The 20,756-nt window shown below is 38.2% G+C and overlaps 1 long non-coding RNA gene across 1 annotated transcript; it reads left to right on the forward strand.

Moving 5' to 3' along the window:
- Nucleotides 1-325: 325 nt before the first annotated feature.
- LOC120486284 (uncharacterized) lies at nt 326-20,111 on the forward strand. The gene is made up of 4 exons (XR_005624163.2): nt 326-453; nt 1,926-2,027; nt 4,593-4,805; nt 19,302-20,111. It is a non-coding gene; the product is annotated as an uncharacterized LOC120486284 (long non-coding RNA).
- The last annotated feature ends 645 nt before the right edge of the window (nt 20,112-20,756 follow it).

Below are 20,756 nucleotides of genomic sequence, written 5' to 3' on the forward strand. Positions count from 1 at the left end.
GTACCTTTTCCCAGCAGAAATATTTCTCTCTGCCAGCTTGTTTGTGTTGGCACACACTGTCCTGATTGAATCAGCACTAAAAAAAGTATTTGAAAAGGCAGATGGGCCTTTGCTCTACTGAGGTGTCCAATGGACTTTATGCACAGCTACTTCCTGAACTTAAGCCAGCTCCTTGTTTCCTGTCTGCCATTATTGGCCAAATTGATTAATCCAGGTGTGCCTGACCTCAGTAGTCACGGCAACAATAATCAGACACACCTGAATTAATCAAGTTCGGCCAATAATGGCAGACAGGAAACAAGGAGCTGGCTTAAGTTCAGGAAGTTGTGCAGCTGTGCATAAGGTCAATTGCACTCCAGGTTCCAGTCTGGGGCAAAACCTGTGCCCAGACTGGATCATTTTCGGTCTCCAATCCTTGTTCCAACTGGTCTGGTGGTGCTGAACATCTGACAGGTGAAAGTGACAAAATTATTACTGGAGCCTTTATCATAGTATATGCACAGAGTTAATAAAATGTCTGAAACCCCCTCCCATTTAGACAAATAGTACAGGCCTTAGATAAGGCATACTGCATTATTATTTCTGAAAAACTACAATAACATTTTCCTTAAAAATCATTTCAATAAAATAGACAAGCAAAGTAAACGAATTAGCTTATAAATACATTCGGGCAAAACGCGCACATTGTTTGATGCGCACATGGCGTGTTTGATTACAGCTCCGTTACTTCCGAAAAGCTATAATAAATTAAAATATCTGACTAAAAACTATACAATTAGACAATATATTGTCAGTAATCTATCATTCGTACTTACTCCTCAAATGCATCGAGTCCGTGGAATATTTGATCTTCTTCCTCCGAATCAAATCCGATTCCACTCTCATCACTGTCGGCCCCCTGTCCTTATGTCTTAAATTACACTTTTCGTTATTTTAAGGCCGTCATATAGTGTAATAAATGTTTTAATTTTAGTTTGAATGGGTCTGAAGGTTCACCCTGCTTATGGAGTAATCAAAGCATGGACTGGAGCAAAATCACGTTCCTCTCTCCACTCTTACCGTTCTGTTGTCACTCCGAAATCTCAACTCTCCAAATCCACTCCTGGTTTTCCATTCCCGGTCACGGGAAAAACTGCTTTTGTTCACACAACTTTAAAAGTTATTCTAATATGTTTATTTTTTTTTATATCACAAACGTCAGAATTTATAAGACTAAATGTAACGGATTGGAAAGTATTCTACACTTTTAATAAATGTTCCAGCCCTTGCTTGCACGCATATGTAAACAGCCTGGCAAAGCGCACCCATGGTAAAAGGAAAGAAAGTTACAGAAAACATCTTCTACAAACAATTTTAATTTGCCAATACTTATTAATAATACATAAAAGTGCATGACGTGCAAATCGGATAATAAAGTGCATGTTTTTTTCAAAGCATCGGTCCCGAACCGGCGGCATCAACACGCGTCTGCCGTGATTAAACTTCTCCACAGTTGTTCTATGAAAACCCCCAAAAGCTGTGAAGTGATCCATATGGTTGTTTCTTCTTTGGTTTGAAAGATTAAAAGGTAAGCAACGGGAGGGTTTTAGTCTCGGCATATTTGTCCTCCGACTGCAACTGCTAGTGCCGTGGAGAATTAAACAAGACAGGGCAAACGTGTGAATGTTCAGGCTATTGTATGCAAACAAATAAAATCTTAGTTGTAACCCTATATTTACAGAAGGCATAATTCTCATTGTGTAGAAGCATGAGACCAAGACAATCTTCTGTTCGTGAACAGTTGTATTTCATTCATTAACCTGACGTTGCATCCATGCATTTAATTGCCATTTGCTGGCGTGATAGTAATATATATTTCAGTAGTATTTTAAATGATATAGTGATTCTATAAACAACTATAAGAGATAATTTTCGTCTTTCTCCAGCTCCCTGCACCGGCGTAAAGCGTAACCGGAAGTGTCCAGCCGCACACATCAGAAATCCAAAATGGCGGCCACGTGCAACCGCGTGTAACTAGCCGCGATCAAGTAAGTCTTAAATACTCATTACACAGTTTAAAAACACATTTTACGCGGTCGTTTCTAAATGGCTTCTTTCATGTTCAGCGCTCTTCGTGTGTGTTAACTGAAACACTTAAATAAGACCTGTATGTTACTCGCATACAAAACGGTAATGCTAGCAAACGGCTTTGTTAAGAATGTAGTTATTAGAATATTAACTATTCATATCGGCGAATTACAATGTTTGATAAAGATGGGTTTCATTAGTCTTTATGTTCCTGCAATTTTACTGTATCACTTGAGAAATAATATTTTAATATTAGACCACTTTTATTCTTTCAGTATACAGTCTGTAACAATCTGTTTCTAACAGATGATCTGCTGCTGGTGCCGACTGGCTTGTCGAATAAGTGTTGATGATAGTCTATGGATCATCACTACACTATTATCAGAGCAGATGAAAAGCCTTTTTATTTATATAGATCATGTTTTCACCTCATTAAAGGAGAGCTCCGGCGAACAATGAACCTTTGGTCTAATAAAACATCGGTACATAGTCAACCGTTCTCTGAGATTTGTTTTCATGATAATCGAATGTAAAGAGTTTTATCTCTAAAAAATGTTTAGCGTATAATGCTAGTAATGGGGGCATTGACTAAGTAAAAAGAAACCGCTAGTTTTTACCACTAACAAGGCTCAAAATAGCCCCACACTAACGCAGTAACATAATGAGGCTCCATACATGCAAAACGAAGCATTGAGAACTTTGTAAGTGTGTACAGACCGTTTAATAAGAAGATACTTTATGAAAACAGTTCACTTCGCGTATACAGACAGGAGCCATCTTAAAAAATAGTCTCGATAAGTCAAACCACGAACGTCGTGCTGAGTGAGCTGAACTGTATGAAGTTCAGCGAACTTCTGAACTGTGTTCGAGACTATTTTTTAAGATGGCTCCTGTCTGTATACACGAAGTGAACTGTCTTCATAAAGTATCTTCTTATTAAACGGTCTGTACACTTACAAAGTTCTCAATGCTTCGTTTTGCATGTACGGACACTCATTATGTTACTGCGTTAGTGTGGGGCTATTTTGAGCCTTGTTAGTGGTATAAACTAGCGATTTCTTTTTACTTAGTCAATGCCCCCATTACTAGCATAATACGCTAAACAGTTTTTAGAGATAAAACTCTTTGCATTCGATTATCATGAAAACAAATCTCAGAGAACGGTTGACTATGTACCGATGTTTTATTAGACCAAATGTTCATTGTTCGCCGGAGTTCTCCTATAATTATGTCGTTAGAGCTGTAAATTGCCTCATTAAGCTCATTTTATTGGCGTCAACAGACTTGAGCAAATGGAACGATCAACTTACTTGTGACATCTACTAGATCTAAGTAAGTCTAATAACAGCATTTAATTAAGCAAGTTTACTTTCTTTTTTTAATTATTGTTTATATTTGGTATCTGTATTATGTATTTTTTCTATAATTATTTGCCAACATGTTAATGAGAGGTAAGATCCTAGGAATAAAGTATTTGTATGAAATTTCTTAAAAAATAAAAAGTGTTCAAGTAGGTGTGTTGACTAGAAGTTTTGATTACCCAATGGGACACACTTATAGTGACATACAAATTCAAGTGTTTACAGAGCTTTATTTTCATTTTCAGTTCTTTGCATTTTAAAATCAACAATGTCTGGTTAGTAGTCCCCAATGTAACAAAAGGCATAATTTAAAAATATGGTGCTTTTAATTAAGTGATTTTAAAAAGCAGTTGCAAATGTACAAAATACACATACCATACTCATCTTTGCAACATTATAATGACACTTTTTTAACAATGTGTTTTTCTACCAAATTACATGTAATATGTAATTCATTTAACTTACAGTGGAATGTTTTCCTCATCATCTTGTGAATTGGGATACGCTCCAATGCGGTAATGGGATACATGATGGGATACGCTCCAATGCGGTATTCAAGACATTAGTCATGTTCATTTAGTGTGTGTTCAGGGCATTGCGCGTATAGTAACAATCGGTTTTGAGTGTAGTTCACCCAAAATGAAAATTACTGTATGCAAAAAAATTCAAGTTTATAGAGTTTTAGTGTCAGTACTACATTAAACTACTGTATTATGTTGAGTATAATAAAGCAGTGAGGGGATATTTGTCAGTCCTGATAATGCCAAATGTCCTATGTTACCAATAAAATTGCAAGCATATTCATCTAATATAATTCTGTATTTTCAGCTTCAGAATCATGAATTATTTTTATTCCGGTGTCTGTGGTCCTGTGCATTGGTTTCCCAGCCAGCACCAAGTCCAAACCTTTTCTTTTCCACACCCAATGTAATACCAAATTAAGCTTTTTAATCAACAGTAAATTCTTTGTTAACCTTAACCTTTTTTCTTTGTTATTTTTTTGTTAACCTTTTTCTTTGTTAGCCCTGTCTATGAAATCAGACCTTTGAGATTAATTTACTTAAAAGTTACTTTACTAGCTAGAAAAGGTGGGCATAAACATTTAAAATGTGTAAATTAGTATAAAAACAAATTCAGTAAGTGTTTTCTTATTGTTTTTTTCAGATCTCCTCCTTCAGTGATGCTCCACCTCCTCCTGTGAAGCTCCTCCCACTGCAGTTCACCAATAAACGCTGGAATATTCCTCTCAGCTACAAGTGAAGATGAGCATCAAACCATGAGGAAGAGCTGAAATCTACAAACACAGAGTTTATTGAAGGACACTGAGAACATGAGATCCAGAACACTGCAGAATGAAACACACTGAAGAACAAAGAGGTTGGTGTTAATTCTTTATTAAAGGCACAGTATGTAAGTTTCGCCACTAGAAGTCGCTTATTCTAAACAAAGGCATAGCTTGATGATGCCGTGAATGGGCGTGGAATCGTTGGAGGTCTTGTCTTTACCTACAGAACCGATGAAATACAATCCGATGGGACTTAGGCAGAAATCATGTTAATGAGCTAATGTATTGAAGTTTTATTAACATTACGGGCCGAGGTCGCTGAAGCAATTGCTAATCAGAGAGACCTGCGCGACACACTGGGCCTCACGTCCCATTGAGAGCAGCGGAGCATTTATTATGCTTGCTATGAGACATTTGATTCAAAATGCTATTAGCTAGATGGATATTAGAGTATCATATTAATAAAAGCTGGATGACTTGTGTTGCTAAATGTCACGCAGTTATTTTAAAGGGGTGGTTGATTATGATTTCACTTTTCTAACTCTAGCTAGTCCAAGGCTGTGAAAAAGGTCCATTCCGTCCACCGTCCACGAACCCACTATTTTTATAACTGCATAAATGCTACGTGGGATCTCAATATCTCTGCTCTGGAAGGGTCTAGAGCAGGGGTGGGCAAACTACGGCCCGCGGGCCACATGTGGCCCGTTATGCTGTTTAACCCGGCCCGTCGAGTTTGTTAAAATATTGTCTTAAAGATTGCATTCGGTGGCGAGGGGGGCTTGGTTCAGCGCGGTCTGTAGCGGGAGAGCGAGGGGGGGAGCCGAGCGGTAAGCGGGCCGTGCTGACAGAGTGAGAGTGGGGAGAGAGAGACTGGGAGCTCGTGCACGCGCTGTAGAGAGAGAGAAAACACTGGGCTGCAAGCTGTTTCAGTGGAAAGAGTGTTGCTGCATTTGTGACCTGAGAAGCTGTATCCAGCGGGAAGAGTATTGTTTGATATGTGATTTGTTTTTGAAATATTCTGAATTAATTGTGTGAGCGCGAGCAAGCGCTGTGGGGAGAGAAAGTAATTCAATAAAGTGCACAAGCCCCAGTATTCGCCGACCCTGTGTCTCCTTCCATCACCCGTTCACCGAACCAACATCCCTGTCACACATTCATTTAGCCTTTTTCCTGTAATACTTGAATAAAGCAGATCATTCATTCAGAGCTGTTGTGGCTGTGCTGCGGTGTGTCACGTGACAAGCAATGACGCGTCACCATGGAAACCATAAAGTGAATAAATAAATAACGGTTGCATTGCAAAGCTCACGCTGCAGAGTCAGACCGTTTTTTGTAATTTGTCATATGCAATTTATAACTAATATCCCAGGAAACAGAACGTTTGCACGATTGAATCGTTGACATTTCAGCACTCCTTCAGACAGCGACTTAAGCGCAACAATGGCTCCTTGTTGCACATTAAAGGGTTAGTTCACCCAAAAATGAAAATTAAGTCATTAATTACTCACCCCCATGCTGTACCAACCCCGTAAGACCTTCGTTCGTCTTCGGAACACAAATGAAGATATTTTTGATTCAATTTGAGAGCTGTATAACTACCACATTGGCTCCTAAGGGACTGCCTCTTGATGGCCCAAAAAGTCAATGAAGAAAATGTTTAAATATCCCAAGTGACTACCGTGGCTCAACTATATGTTTATCAAGCGACGCGAATAATTTTTGTGCGAAAAAACAAACAAAAATAACGAGTTTATTCGACTATTTCTTTTCTTCCTTGTAGGCCAGAACGAGACTTCCTTATAGATTTCCACGACGGATGCGCGAGAATTGCGATCTAAAGTAGTGTAAGCTGGCGTAAGCAGATCGCAAATCTCGCGCATGCGTCGTGGAAATCTAAGGAATTCTCGTTCTGGCCTACAAGAAAGAAAAGAAATAGTCGAATAAACTCGTTATTTTTGTTTGTTTTTTCGCACAAAAAGTATTCGCGTCGCTTGATAAACATATAGTTGAGCCACGGTAGTCACTTGGGATATTTAAACATTTTCTTCATTGACTTACTGGGCCGTCAAGAGGCAGTCCCTTAGGAGCCAATGTGGTAGTTATACAGCTCTCAAATTTAATCAAAAATATCTTCATTTGTGTTCCGAAGACGAACGAAGGTCTTACGGGGTTGGTACAGCATGGGGGTGAGTAATTAATGACTTAATTTTCATTTTTGGGTGAACTAACCCTTTAATGTTTTTTCCTTTTTTGGAAACTCACAGAGAAAAAAAATGTTAGTAACCACTTGTACGCCTGATTAGTTTTCATTTGATTTTTTTAGTTTTTCATTTGATATTTAGTTTCTTTGCTCCTCTGTATTTGTCTCATGGACTGCTTCTGGTTACCTTTATCGCCCGCTCCCGTCTCTGCCGTTTGTTCAATAAATGTTCTTTTCTGCTTTTGATTTTTACATTTTATTTATCATACTTAAAATAAATTGGTAAATTTGTTTATTTTTATTTTATTTTTTCACAAATGTATGACGTTTGTGTATTAAGTGAAATTTGATCACCATTATGGAGTTTTAATAAAAGTTTTAATAAAGTTGAATTAATGTAACCTTTTTACTCTACTAAGTGTACACTTTAATGTGTAACTGCATGTGAAAGTCAAATGTGTAACTGCATGTAAAAGATAACGAGTAACTGCATGTGAAAGTTAATACTGGTAGGTAGGTAGGTAGGTAGGTTAATGTGTAACTGCATGTGAAAGTTAATACTGGTAGGTTAAAGGGATACTCCACCGGGTTTTCATATTTAACTCGTGAAAAGTCCTCTTACCGGCTCCCGCTTCCTCGCTCTCCCCCTCCCTCTTATTTCCATCAATGCAGCCAACGTGACATGCGACAAAGCGGGAGCCGGTAAGAGAACTTTTCACGAGTGAAGGTATTATTGCGCCAAGTTGAAGTGCTCTAAAGCACTTTTTTATGGTATTCCGTTATACAATATAGTCATCAATTTTAAACGCTTAGAAAAACACAACGTTTTATTTTGTGTCACCAGCCTAGGTCGAGTTACACTAATCGAGTAACTGTGTTTAAATAGGGAAAACGAGGAAGTGTTTGGTCGCTTCTCTTTTTGGCCCATATTTAATGCACTGGGCTAAGCTAAGTGCTAACATAGTTTTGCGGCAATACAGAGCGATAGAGTGCACGCACTGAGACGAGAGAGGTATGCATCAGCTCGTCTTAATTAAGGGAATAACATAGTTTAATATGAAAACCCGGTGGAGTATCCCTTTAATATGTAACTGCATGTGAAAGTTATTATAGGTGGGTAGGTAGGTTAATGTGTAACTGCATGAATCACAATATAAAATAAATGATTTTCTCCAAAACACGTTGGCCACAAGCAGTGATGGAAATAACGGCATTACTTTTTCCAGTAACGACAACGAGTAATCTAATTGATTACTCTTCTCATCTTAACAACGCCGTTACCGTTACTGCCAAAAATGCGTCCCGTTTTTCCATCAGACCAACTAGATCTCTGAGCGAGAGGCACACTTTTTTTACTGTTCTTCCATGGAGCACGAGACAAGCGCATAGATGCTGACGATTGGCTGAGGTAGAGTAAACTGTCACTGTAAGCCAATCAGAGGTAGAGTTGGGGCGCGTGTTCTAAAGCACGCATAGTAGTGATGAGCATTCGGCTCTTTTGACTCAGCTCTGAAAAGAGCCGACTCTTTTGGCTCACAAGCGGCTCTTTAAATGACTTTGACTATAATATTTAATTTTTTTTTACATAATTATTTAATTTCCATAGGCTAAATTTGTATAAATAGAGTCGGCTCTTCAGATATGCGAGCCAGGTCCCGACGTTCAAATAAAAGAGTCGGCTCATTCGCGAATAGCGAACGACCCATCAAAAGCTCATTCGCGAACGAGTCGATCCATCATCACTTATTACGCTCCTCCGCGAACGACCCATTATCACTATCGGCTAAAGGCCAATTTATACTTTTGCGTAGGGTGCGCGCAATAGGTACAGCGTAGCATACGCAGAGACGCGTCCCATACCGCGTACCCTTCGCCGTAGCCTGACGCGCACCTCCTCAAAAATGTAACTACACGTCGCGACGACGCGGACCGCAAGATCTGTGATTGGTCGGCTTGGTAGCATCGCATTTCCTCCTACGCATTTCCGCACGTGCCTTCTCACGCATTTCCACACGTACCATCTCCTCCGACGTCTTCTCTCATTTCTGCCTTTCAGTTTTAGTAATTTCACTAAAATTAACTGTTTTTCCAACTCAATAAGCTCCAAGTCCAACATGATCCGCTCTCTTTCAGGCTTGCAATAACCTAGCCGCACCTCGGGGAATGTAAACAGTGGAACATTAAAACCCTCCGCTGCCAACTAGCGTTTCGGAGCAGTACTGCAGAGCAACCAAGACCTGAACGCAGAAGTATAAATGCTCACAAAAGCGTCGCCTACGTGCGTAGCCAACGGTTTTTCTGCTATAATGCCTGATGAGTTTTGAGAACACCTGACGAGATCAGAGACCATTCCTCCATACAGAATCTCTCCAGGTCCTTCAGATTCCCAGATCCATGTTGGTGCTTCTTCTCTTCAGTTCAGACCACTCATTTTTTTTTATAGGGTTCAGGTCAGGGTCTGGGACGGTCATGGCAGAAGCTTTATTTTGTGCTCCCTAACACATTTTTGTGTTGCTTTTGATGTTTGTTTTGGATCGTTGTTCTGATGGAAGATCCAACCACGGCTCATTATAAGATTTCTAGCAGAAGGTGTCAGGTTTTGATTTTTTTTTTTAGTTTTTTATTTTTATTTATCCGTTGATATTTGATAGAATCTACAATGCCATGTATCTGAGTAAGAAGTCCAGGACATCCTGCAGAAAAATAGGACCCCAACATTAAAGATCCAATGGTATATTAAATTGTACACATGGGGTACTTTTTATCCTCATATCCACCAAACTCTCTAGTGTGCTTTCTGCCAAAAAGCTCTTTTTTTAAGTCTCATCTGACCACAGAACCCTGTGCCGTTTGAAGATCCAGTCGTGTCTGATCACTGAATATGCTGGAGTTTGTTTTTGGAAGAGCGAGGAAGATTTTTCTTGAAACCCTCTCAAACAACATGTGGGGATGTAGCGGTTGTTTGATAATTTTTTTTATTCAATACTGGTAGGTAGGTTAATGTGTAACTGCATGTGAAAGTTATTACTGGTAGCTAGGTAGGTAAGGCAAGGCAAGTTTATTTATATAGCGCATTTCATACACAATGGCAATTCCAAGTGCTTTACATAGAAGAAATTAAAATAATCAAAAGAAATCAGAATAATTAAAACAGTTTATACAGTTTATAATAATAATATAATATAAGTATAATATTTGATAAGCTGTACACTTTTATAATCTGCACTATTGCTATAAATCTTTATAGGGTGGTGGTAGTATGGAAGATGAAATATATTATAATAATTATAGAATTATGAGCCTCCCCTTCCTTTTCTCTCTATAAGTAACCAGTCAGAAAATACTACGTAAAAATATTAGTAACATTATTTTCTATTCTTCTTCTTATTATTTATTTTTATGAATTTTTTTTTTCCTGGGTCGGGCATCTGTTCTGGGTGCTGTTGGTGGGCGCAGCTCACCTAGCCAAACTCTAGCCAAACCCCTCCCAACAGGTAAACTAATTCTTTTTAATTGATACCTGGGTTGGATGTGGTGTCTCTGGCTGGGGAGCCAACCAGTGTACACCTTGGTCCAAACCATGGGGGAAAAAAAGGGGGCCAACCACCAATAACACTTGGCTATGTCAGGTCACAAACAGACTGGGGGAGCTTGGTTTGGAGGTGCCTGTTGTGGTTCCCCGGTGGAAAAACTCAATGTAGCCCAGAAGGTTAACGATGGGAGTTGGGTGTCACTGATGGTGGTGGAGGGGAATCGTGTTATTGAATCGAGGGGAGACGTCTGTGTCTGGGGGGTCTGTTGGTTGCGCTCACTGGCAGTTCTAGATCAGCCCCCTGACCCAGAGTTTAGAGCAGATGTACAATGAAATTAAATGTATTCTTATTGTCATAGTACTATTGTCACTACTGTTGTAGATTGCTAGAGCCTATATTACTATTGTTGTCATGAATATTATCATTATAAATACTATCTTTGATACTACCACCACTAATACTAATATATATATATATATATATATATATATATATATATATATATATATATATATATATTTCTTTGTGTTTGTCAAAGCTTCCATCATATCCTCTACAACTATTCAGATACTACCCAATTGCATCACAGAAAGGATCTCGTGTGCCTACATATACCATCCAGATAAAATTTCTCAGTGTTATTTATTTGTTAGTTTTCATCTAAATGCACTGGCATAACATCAGTGAGCGAGGAGCAGCAGCACGACATTCATCTCAAGGAAGGAACACAAGTTAAGTCAAAATAAAAGTCCCCATTAGTTCACACATGCGCACAATGAACTCTTGCACATTTTAGTAACAGTCAATAGCATAAAGTAAAAACAAAATAACAGTAAGAAACATAAAATAATATAGTTAATGAGGACATATAACTCAACAGCTTAACAAACTTAATTTAATTTTGCCCAGTTGTGGCCTGTTGAGGGGACATAAATATCAAAAGTTCCAAAACATCTATTGTGTTATTTGCATTGATCCACTATATAAACAAAATATCTACATACATGGCATTTGATTGGAGGCTAGTCTCACTTTGTCCCACAGCAACATTTTTTTAGATGTGTGTACAATGTTTCTGTTAATGTATTGTATTAAGTGTCCATTTCATTATAAAATTCAGATTTTTCATAAATAATTGAACACGCACATGTGTTTTAAGTTCCGTTAAATAGGGGTAGAGGTGGGGTCACATTTGAGCATTTAAAATTTAATTTTGGTTAAGTAACACAATAGTTACTTTCTTAAGTAACTAGTTACTTTCTTAAGTAACTAATTACTTTTTAAAATTTGTAACTGAGTTACTAATTTAGTTACTTTTTGGAAGAAGTAACTAGTAACTGTAACTAATTACTTTTTAAAAGAAACTTGCCCAACACTGGCCACAAGTATTCATACCCTTTTAGTAAATACCTTTTTGCAATCTCCTTTTGCCAAGATAACTGCTCTGAGTTTTCTGCTATAATGCCTGATGAGTTTGGAGAACACCTGACAAGAGATCAGAGACCATTCCTCCATACAGAATCTCTCCAGGTCCTTCAGATTCCCAGATCCATGTTGGTGCTTCTTCTCTTCAGTTCAGACCACTCATTTTTTTTTATAGGGTTCAGGTCAGGGTCTGGGACGGTCATGGCAGAAGCTTTATTTTGTGCTCCCTAACACATTTTTGTGTTGCTTTTGATGTTTGTTTTGGATCGTTGTTCTGATGGAAGATCCAACCACGGCTCATTATAAGATTTCTAGCAGAAGGTGTCAGGTTTTGATTTTATTTATTTATTTTTTTATCCGTTGATATTTGATAGAATCTACAATGCCATGTGTCTGAGTAAGAAGTCCAGGACATCCTGCAGAAAAATATGCCCCCAACATTAAAGATCCAATGGTATATTAAATTGTACACATGGGGTACTTTTGATCCTCATATCCACCAAACTATCTAGTGTGCTTTCTGCCAAAAAGCTCTTTTTTTAAGTTTCATCTGACCACAGAACCCTGTGCCGTTTGAAGATCCAGTCGTGTCTGATCACTGAATATGCTGGAGTTTGTTTTTGGAAGAGCGAGGAAGATTTTTCTTGAAACCCTCTCAAACAACATGTGGGGATGTAGCGGTTGTTTGATAATTTTTTTTATTCAATACTGGTAGGTAGGTTAATGTGTAACTGCATGTGAAAGTTATTACTGGTAGCTAGGTAGGTAAGGCAAGGCAAGTTTATTTATATAGCGCATTTCATACACAATGGCAATTCCAAGTGCTTTACATAGAAGAAATTAAAATAATCAAAAGAAATCAGAATAATTAAAACAGTTTATACAGTTTATAATAATAATATAATATAAGTATAATATTTGATAAGCTGTACACTTTTATAATCTGCACTATTGCTATAAATCTTTATAGGGTGGTGGTAGTATGGAAGATGAAATATATTATTATAATTATAGAATTATGAGCCTCCCCTTCCTTTTCTCTCTATAAGTAACCAGTCAGAAAATACTATGTATATAAATATTAGTAACATTATTTTCTATTCTTCTTCTTATTATTTATTTTTATGAATTGTTTTTTTTTTTCCTTCTGGGTGCTGTTGGTGGGCGCAGCTAGCACGCCCTGTTAGTGATTGGACTGAATGGCCCTTCCCCTTCACTACCTCTAGCCAAACCCCTCCCAACAGGTAAATTAATTCTTTTTAATTGATACCTGGGTTGGATGTGGTGTCTCTGGCTGGGGAGCCAACCAGTGTACACCTTGGTCCAAACCATGGGGGAAAAAAAGGGGGCCAACCACCAATAACACTTGGCTATGTCAGGTCACAAACAGACTGGGGGAGCTTGGTTTGGAGGTGCCTGTTGTGGTTCCCCGGTGGAAAAACTCAATGTAGCCCAGAAGGTTAACGATGGGAGTTGGGTGTCACTGATGGTGGTGGAGGGGAATCGTGTTATTGAATCGAGGGGAGACGTCTGTGTCTGGGGAGTCTGTTGGTTGCGCTCACTGGCAGTTCTAGATCAGCCCCCTGACCCAGAGTTTAGAGCAGATGTACAATGAAATTAAATGTATTCTTATTGTCATAGTACTATTGTCACTACTGTTGTAGATTGCTAGAGCCTATATTACTATTGTTGTCATGAATATTATCATTATAAATACTATCTTTGATACTACCACCACTAATACTAATATATATATATATATATATATATATATATATATATATATATTTCTTTGTGTTTGTCAAAGCTTCCATCATATCCTCTACAACTATTCAGATACTACCCAATTGCATCACAGAAAGGATCTCGTGTGCCTACATATACCATCCAGATAAAATTTCTCAGTGTTATTTATTTGTTAGTTTTCATCTAAATGCACTGGCATAACATCAGTGAGCGAGGAGCAGCAGCACGACATTCATCTCAAGGAAGGAACACAAGTTAAGTCAAAATAAAAGTCCCCATTAGTTCACACATGCGCACAATGAACTCTTGCACATTTTAGTAACAGTCAATAGCATAAAGTAAAAACAAAATAACAGTAAGAAACATAAAATAATATAGTTAATGAGGACATATAACTCAACAGCTTAACAAACTTAATTTAATTTTGCCCAGTTGTGGCCTGTTGAGGGGACATAAATATCAAAAGTTCCAAAACATCTATTGTGTTATTTGCATTGATCCACTATATAAACAAAATATCTACATACATGGCATTTGATTGGAGGCTAGTCTCACTTTGTCCCACAGCAACATTTTTTTAGATGTGTGTACAATGTTTCTGTTAATGTATTGTATTAAGTGTCCATTTCATTATAAAATTCAGATTTTTCATAAATAATTGAACACGCACATGTGTTTTAAGTTCCGTTAAATAGGGGTAGAGGTGGGGTCACATTTGAGCATTTAAAATTTAATTTTGGTTAAGTAACACAATAGTTACTTTCTTAAGTAACTAGTTACTTTCTTAAGTAACTAATTACTTTTTAAAATTTGTAACTGAGTTACTAATTTAGTTACTTTTTGGAAGAAGTAACTAGTAACTGTAACTAATTACTTTTTAAAAGAAACTTGCCCAACACTGGCCACAAGTATTCATACCCTTTTAGTAAATACCTTTTTGCAATCTCCTTTTGCCAAGATAACTGCTCTGAGTTTTCTGCTATAATGCCTGATGAGTTTGGAGAACACCTGACAAGAGATCAGAGACCATTCCTCCATACAGAATCTCTCCAGGTCCTTCAGATTCCCAGATCCATGTTGGTGCTTCTTCTCTTCAGTTCAGACCACTCATTTTTTTTTATAGGGTTCAGGTCAGGGTCTGGGACGGTCATGGCAGAAGCTTTATTTTGTGCTCCCTAACACATTTTTGTGTTGCTTTTGATGTTTGTTTTGGATCGTTGTTCTGATGGAAGATCCAACCACGGCTCATTATAAGATTTCTAGCAGAAGGTGTCAGGTTTTGATTTTATTTATTTATTTTTTTATCCGTTGATATTTGATAGAATCTACAATGCCATGTGTCTGAGTAAGAAGTCCAGGACATCCTGCAGAAAAATATGCCCCCAACATTAAAGATCCAATGGTATATTAAATTGTACACATGGGGTACTTTTTATCCTCATATCCACCAAACTATCTAGTGTGCTTACTGCCAAAAAGCTCTTTTTTTAGTCTCATCTGACCACAGAACCCTGTGCCGTTTGAAGATCCAGTCGTGTCTGATCACTGAATATGCTGGAGTTTGTTTTTGGAAGAGCGAGGAAGATTTTTCTTGAAACCCTCTCAAACAACATGTGGGGATGTAGCGGTTGTTTGATAATTTTTTTTATTCAATACTGGTAGGTAGGTTAATGTGTAACTGCATGTGAAAGTTATTACTGGTAGCTAGGTAGGTAAGGCAAGGCAAGTTTATTTATATAGCGCATTTCATACACAATGGCAATTCCAAGTGCTTTACATAGAAAAAATTAAAATAATCAAAAGAAATCAGAATAATTAAAACAGTTTATACAGTTTATAATAATAATATAATATAAGTATAATATTTGATAAGCTGTACACTTTTATAATCTGCACTATTGCTATAAATCTTTATAGGGTGGTGGTAGTATGGAAGATGAAATATATTATTATAATTATAGAATTATGAGCCTCCCCTTCCTTTTCTCTCTATAAGTAACCAGTCAGAAAATACTATGTATATAAATATTAGTAACATTATTTTCTATTCTTCTTATTATTATTTATTTTTATGAATTGTTTTTTTTTTTCCTTCTGGGTGCTGTTGGTGGGCGCAGCTAGCACGCCCTGTTAGTGATTGGACTGAATGGCCCTTCCCCTTCACTACCTCTAGCCAAACCCCTCCCAACAGGTAAATTAATTCTTTTTAATTGATACCTGGGTTGGATGTGGTGTCTCTGGCTGGGGAGCCAACCAGTGTACACCTTGGTCCAAACCATGGGGGAAAAAAAGGGGGCCAACCACCAATAACACTTGGCTATGTCAGGTCACAAACAGACTGGGGGAGCTTGGTTTGGAGGTGCCTGTTGTGGTTCCCCGGTGGAAAAACTCAATGTAGCCCAGAAGGTTAACGATGGGAGTTGGGTGTCACTGATGGTGGTGGAGGGGAATCGTGTTATTGAATCGAGGGGAGACGTCTGTGTCTGGGGGGTCTGTTGGATGCGCTCACTGGCAGTTCTAGATCAGCCCCCTGACCCAGAGTTTAGAGCAGATGTACAATGAAATTAAATGTATTCTTATTGTCATAGTACTATTGTCACTGCTGTAGATTGCTAGAGCCTATATTACTATTGTTGTCATGAATATTATCATTATAAATACTATCTTTGATACTACCACCACTAATACTAATATATATATATATTTCTTTGTGTTTGTCAAAGCCTCTATCATATCCTCTACAACTATTCAGATACTACCCAATTGCATCACAGAAAGGATCTCCTGTGCCTACATATACCAATTTGTTGATGACTGTGTGGGGCTGTTTTGTATTTTTCTGTTCTCTGTGTTTCTTATTTGTTTTTTGTTAGTTTTTTTGTTTTCTTTTTCCCCTTTCCTCCTTCTGTATTGTAAATGTGTCTCACTGAATCTTACCTGGTATGTGTTACTCTTTTGTTAATCTGCAACAAAAAAATAAAATTAAAAAAAGAATAATTAAAACAGTTTAGAATAAAAAAATATTAAATAATGAAAAATAAAAATAATGATAAAATAAAATACAGTAAATAATTAAAACAATTTAGTATCAAAAATAAAATGAAGTACAGTAACAGTCGGACGAACAGTGGCACAGTGCTCATTCAGTAAATGCACAATTAAACAGATGTGTTTTGAGTCTGGATTTAAATGTGACTACTGTAGGAGCACCCCATATCTCTTCTGGAAGCTGGTTCCAGCTGTGGCTGGCATAATAGCTAAAAGCAGACTCTCCATGCTTAGAGTAAACCGCATCAAAAAATGATTTGTGTACTATCAACATTTCCTTTAGTTTTTAAAGTGCTGTTTTTATTTTGCAGCTCTCCTACAACAGTTTTACATTAACCCAATGTCAAAAGCACTATTTTACTCATACTGCACATCACTTCATTTCTCAAAGAGTCTGAAAACATTTGGACCCTCCCAAAAGGGATGAAAATTATAGTTTGGGGGGTTAGTACAAGTAATAATTTGTAATTGAGTAGGCTAGAAAGATTTGTGTTCACTTCAGTCGTGATAATTCAGTGCGTTCATCTGAGTCTCGTTGGTCTGTCACTGCTCATCAATGTCAGAATATTTGAGATGACCAATCAAAGTATGCTGCTTTATGTTCAAAAAAGCATGCAAGTTGAGTTTCCAGCATGCTGTGTGATGCTTTCTCCAGTGTGTGTGTGTGTGTGTAAAGTAGTCTCAGTGTGGCCGTGCACAATGAGTGATCGCTCTTGGAAAAATTGATTGCAATCTGAAACATCACCAATAGAGGCCGCTAAAAATACATATAGCACCTTTAAACGTACAGTATGCGATTTTTGGCCACCAGGGGTCACTCGTTTAAAATAATAACAAAAGACGTACTTTGATGACGTCGGGAAAGAGCATGGGCTCACGGGAGTTGTTGTCGCTGTCAATGACAACCAGCTCAGCTCATGACATGACATCATCGTTTCACAAAATATACGGATATACGGCATCTCTCTGTAGATTTAGCTTGTCAAGAAGCTTTAAATGCAACGCCAATGTTTACCTGTGTCATGCTTCTCCTGTCCCAAACCCTTCTCGGGTCATATTTTTCACCCTTACGTTTGAGCTTTAGCTAATGAGCTGGCTGTAGCAGCAGAACGTGCAGGCAAAGTGTAATCGTGGTCCATAACAACAATACAGACGAATATAAATATTTATATTACGCTCCTTCAATGAATGACCTATTTTAGAACATTTTTCATTTATAGGGCGCACCGGATTATAAAGCTCATAAGATACTGCAGTCAAACGTTGCAGCGGGCACGTACATTCGCAGCCTGACTCATAATGAGTATTCAATGTGCGCGGCTCGCTAACAGCAACAGTTGGCTTTTTTGAATGAGACGACACGGTTACTGTGAACGGGGAGCGCTTTATGCGTGAGCAGCACCGGGGACAGTGTGTCTGTTAAGAGTGAGCGCTCGTGAGCGGGCACGTGATTTACACACACAAAAATACGTACTACTTTTTTTTTCTTCGTCATTTTCTTTGCTTTATTGGCGGTAGTCCAGTGTTCCCCTTTGTGTTTGGCGGTTTCGCCGGGTTCCGCAAGGAAGTTAGAGAAAATAGAGGAGTCAAAGGTCATATGACGCCATACACGGGCGACGAAACGGAAATAAAGAAACGTCCCGTGTCTTCGAATTAAACTAAAAGTTTCTCCGTATTTGGAAGTTGGTGGAAACTGTCGGGATAATGCAAGTACACATCTAATAGAAATATATAACATAGATACAGTTATTTTTGCTATTTTTAATTAAAAATTACATATTGTGGCTTTAAAGGGTTAGTTCACCCAAAAACGAAAATTCTGTCAGTATTTCCTCACCCTCATGTTGTTCCAAACCTCTATGTGTTTATTTGTTCTGCTGAACACAAAGGAAGATATTTGGAAGAATGTTTTAATCAAACAGATCTCAATGGGGAATGAGATCTGTTTGATTAAAACATTCTTCCAAATATCTTCCTTTGTGTTAAGGGACATCAAGAAATACACAGCTGAACAAACGCACACTACATTTGGAATTAATCACACAGCACAAAACGCCGTCGCTCAGAAACACTAATGCCGATGAATAAAGTTATGAATTCATGCAGTGGCATGTTTTATTTAGATGCCAGGAGGCAGAAATGAAGAATAAGACTTAAGTTTCTGCTCACTTCAGTTTCTAACCAGCAGTTAATATTCCTGTCACCAATGAATTGTCTTTATACACAATAAACAGCTGTTTCTTTGCAATTCTTCAACATTAGCAACCAATTTAACGAGGGTTTTTTCATTCAAAGTGAATTATTTCATTATTATCGATTTTCAAATATTGCCATTATTTTTGCCTATATATAATTTCATGTCATTTTATTATTATTTTTTAAAACAATCGAGTCCTGGTGTCCACTACAGAGGTCATAGCATAACATGAATAAAATATCTTTTTTTTTTTTCATTTGTTTCTTATGCTCTTTCTCTAAACTGTTTGTGATGCTTTTATTCCCCAAACAAAACATCAGCGAGACAAGAATTGTCAGTCTAACGGAGACTCGTGACCCATTGGGGTATTTTTGAACATCTGGAATGGAACTAATTCCTCTGATATTCTTTTTTTTTTTCTCTTTCTTTTTTTTTCCAGTGCTGCGTTTATGAATTGCTGCGCTGACAATCAAGCACTTGGCATAAAAAAAGTGAGTCATGATGGAAGGAACAGCCAATCAGACACTTATTTCTTAGTTGGAGGTTGAATAGAATTAAAAACCATGATGGACAAAAGTGAGAACTTTCTCTATACTTTTGGATGCCTTGAGTGAAAGAGCGCCGTACTCCCTGCGATACTGTGATTGAACCCGGAGCCCGGCTGGGGGCTGGCAGCACTGATGTAATTTCCCACAGCTGAGTCCTGACTGCTGGGGCCATACAGGTTTGACACGGGTCCAGGACTGTTTGCACCGGGGAAACCTCCAGGTCGGGGAGGGTTAGCACCTGTACAGGACACACACACACACCTGATCCACGATGCATCAAATGTCAGTCACTAAGGTGGCAGAAACAGCTTCCAGCACAGAGAATCATGGGAAAGAATACATACACTGCCGTTCAAACGCCGTTCACTCAGGTCTAAGTCCCATGGCCCGCTATCAGAATCCAGAGTTCCAAGAAGATTGGAGAAACGTAATTTTGAGTTTCTCTGATCTTCTTGAAACTCTGGATTCTGATAGAGGGCCATGGGACTTGGACCTGAATGGCAAAATGGGGACCCTTCCAGAGCTGAGATATTGAGAGCCCACGTAGCATTTATGCCATTATAAATATCTCAATATCTCAGCATAAATATCTCAATATCTCACCTCTGGAAGGGTCTAGAGCCTCCATTTTGGCACTCAGGTGTACGTCTCATGGTCCTCTTTCAGAATCCAGAGTTTCAAGAAGATTGGAGAAACTTATTTTTTCGCACAAAAAAAAAACGACAGGGGTACCACTGTCGTTTTTTTTTTTTTGGGGGGGGGGGGGGGGGGTCGAAATTTTGAATTTCTCTGATCTTCTTGAAACTCTGGATTCTGATATAGGGCCATGGGACTTACACCTGAGTGCAAAAATGGAAGCTCTAGACCCTTCCAGAGCTGAGATATCGAAACTCAAAAATTCGACCAGAAAAAAAAACGATAGTGGTACCCCTTTCGTTTTTTTTTTTCGGGCGAGAAATTAAGTTTCTCCATTCTTCTCAAAACTCTGGATTCTGATAGAGGGCCATGAGACTTAAACCTGAGTGCAAAAATGGAGGCTTTAGACCCTTCCAGAGCAGAGATATTGAAACTCAAAATTTCGACCCAAAAAAAAAAAAACGACAGTGGTACCCCTTTCGTTTTTTTTTTTTTTTCGGGCGAGAAATTAAGTTGCTCCAATCTTCTCAAAACTCTAGATTCTGATAGAGGGCCATGATACTTAAGCATGAGTGCAAAACTGGAGGCTCTAGACCCTTCCAGAGCTGAGATATCGAAACTCAAAAATTCGGCCCGAAAAAAAAAACGACAGTGGTACCCCTTACGTTTTTCTTTTTTGGGGCGAAAAATTAAGTTTCTCCAATCTTCCC

The sequence above is a fragment of the Pimephales promelas genome, chromosome 2, assembly GCF_988280905.1.
Source record: "Pimephales promelas chromosome 2, fPimPro1.hap1.1, whole genome shotgun sequence".
NCBI lineage: Eukaryota > Metazoa > Chordata > Actinopteri > Cypriniformes > Leuciscidae > Pimephales > Pimephales promelas.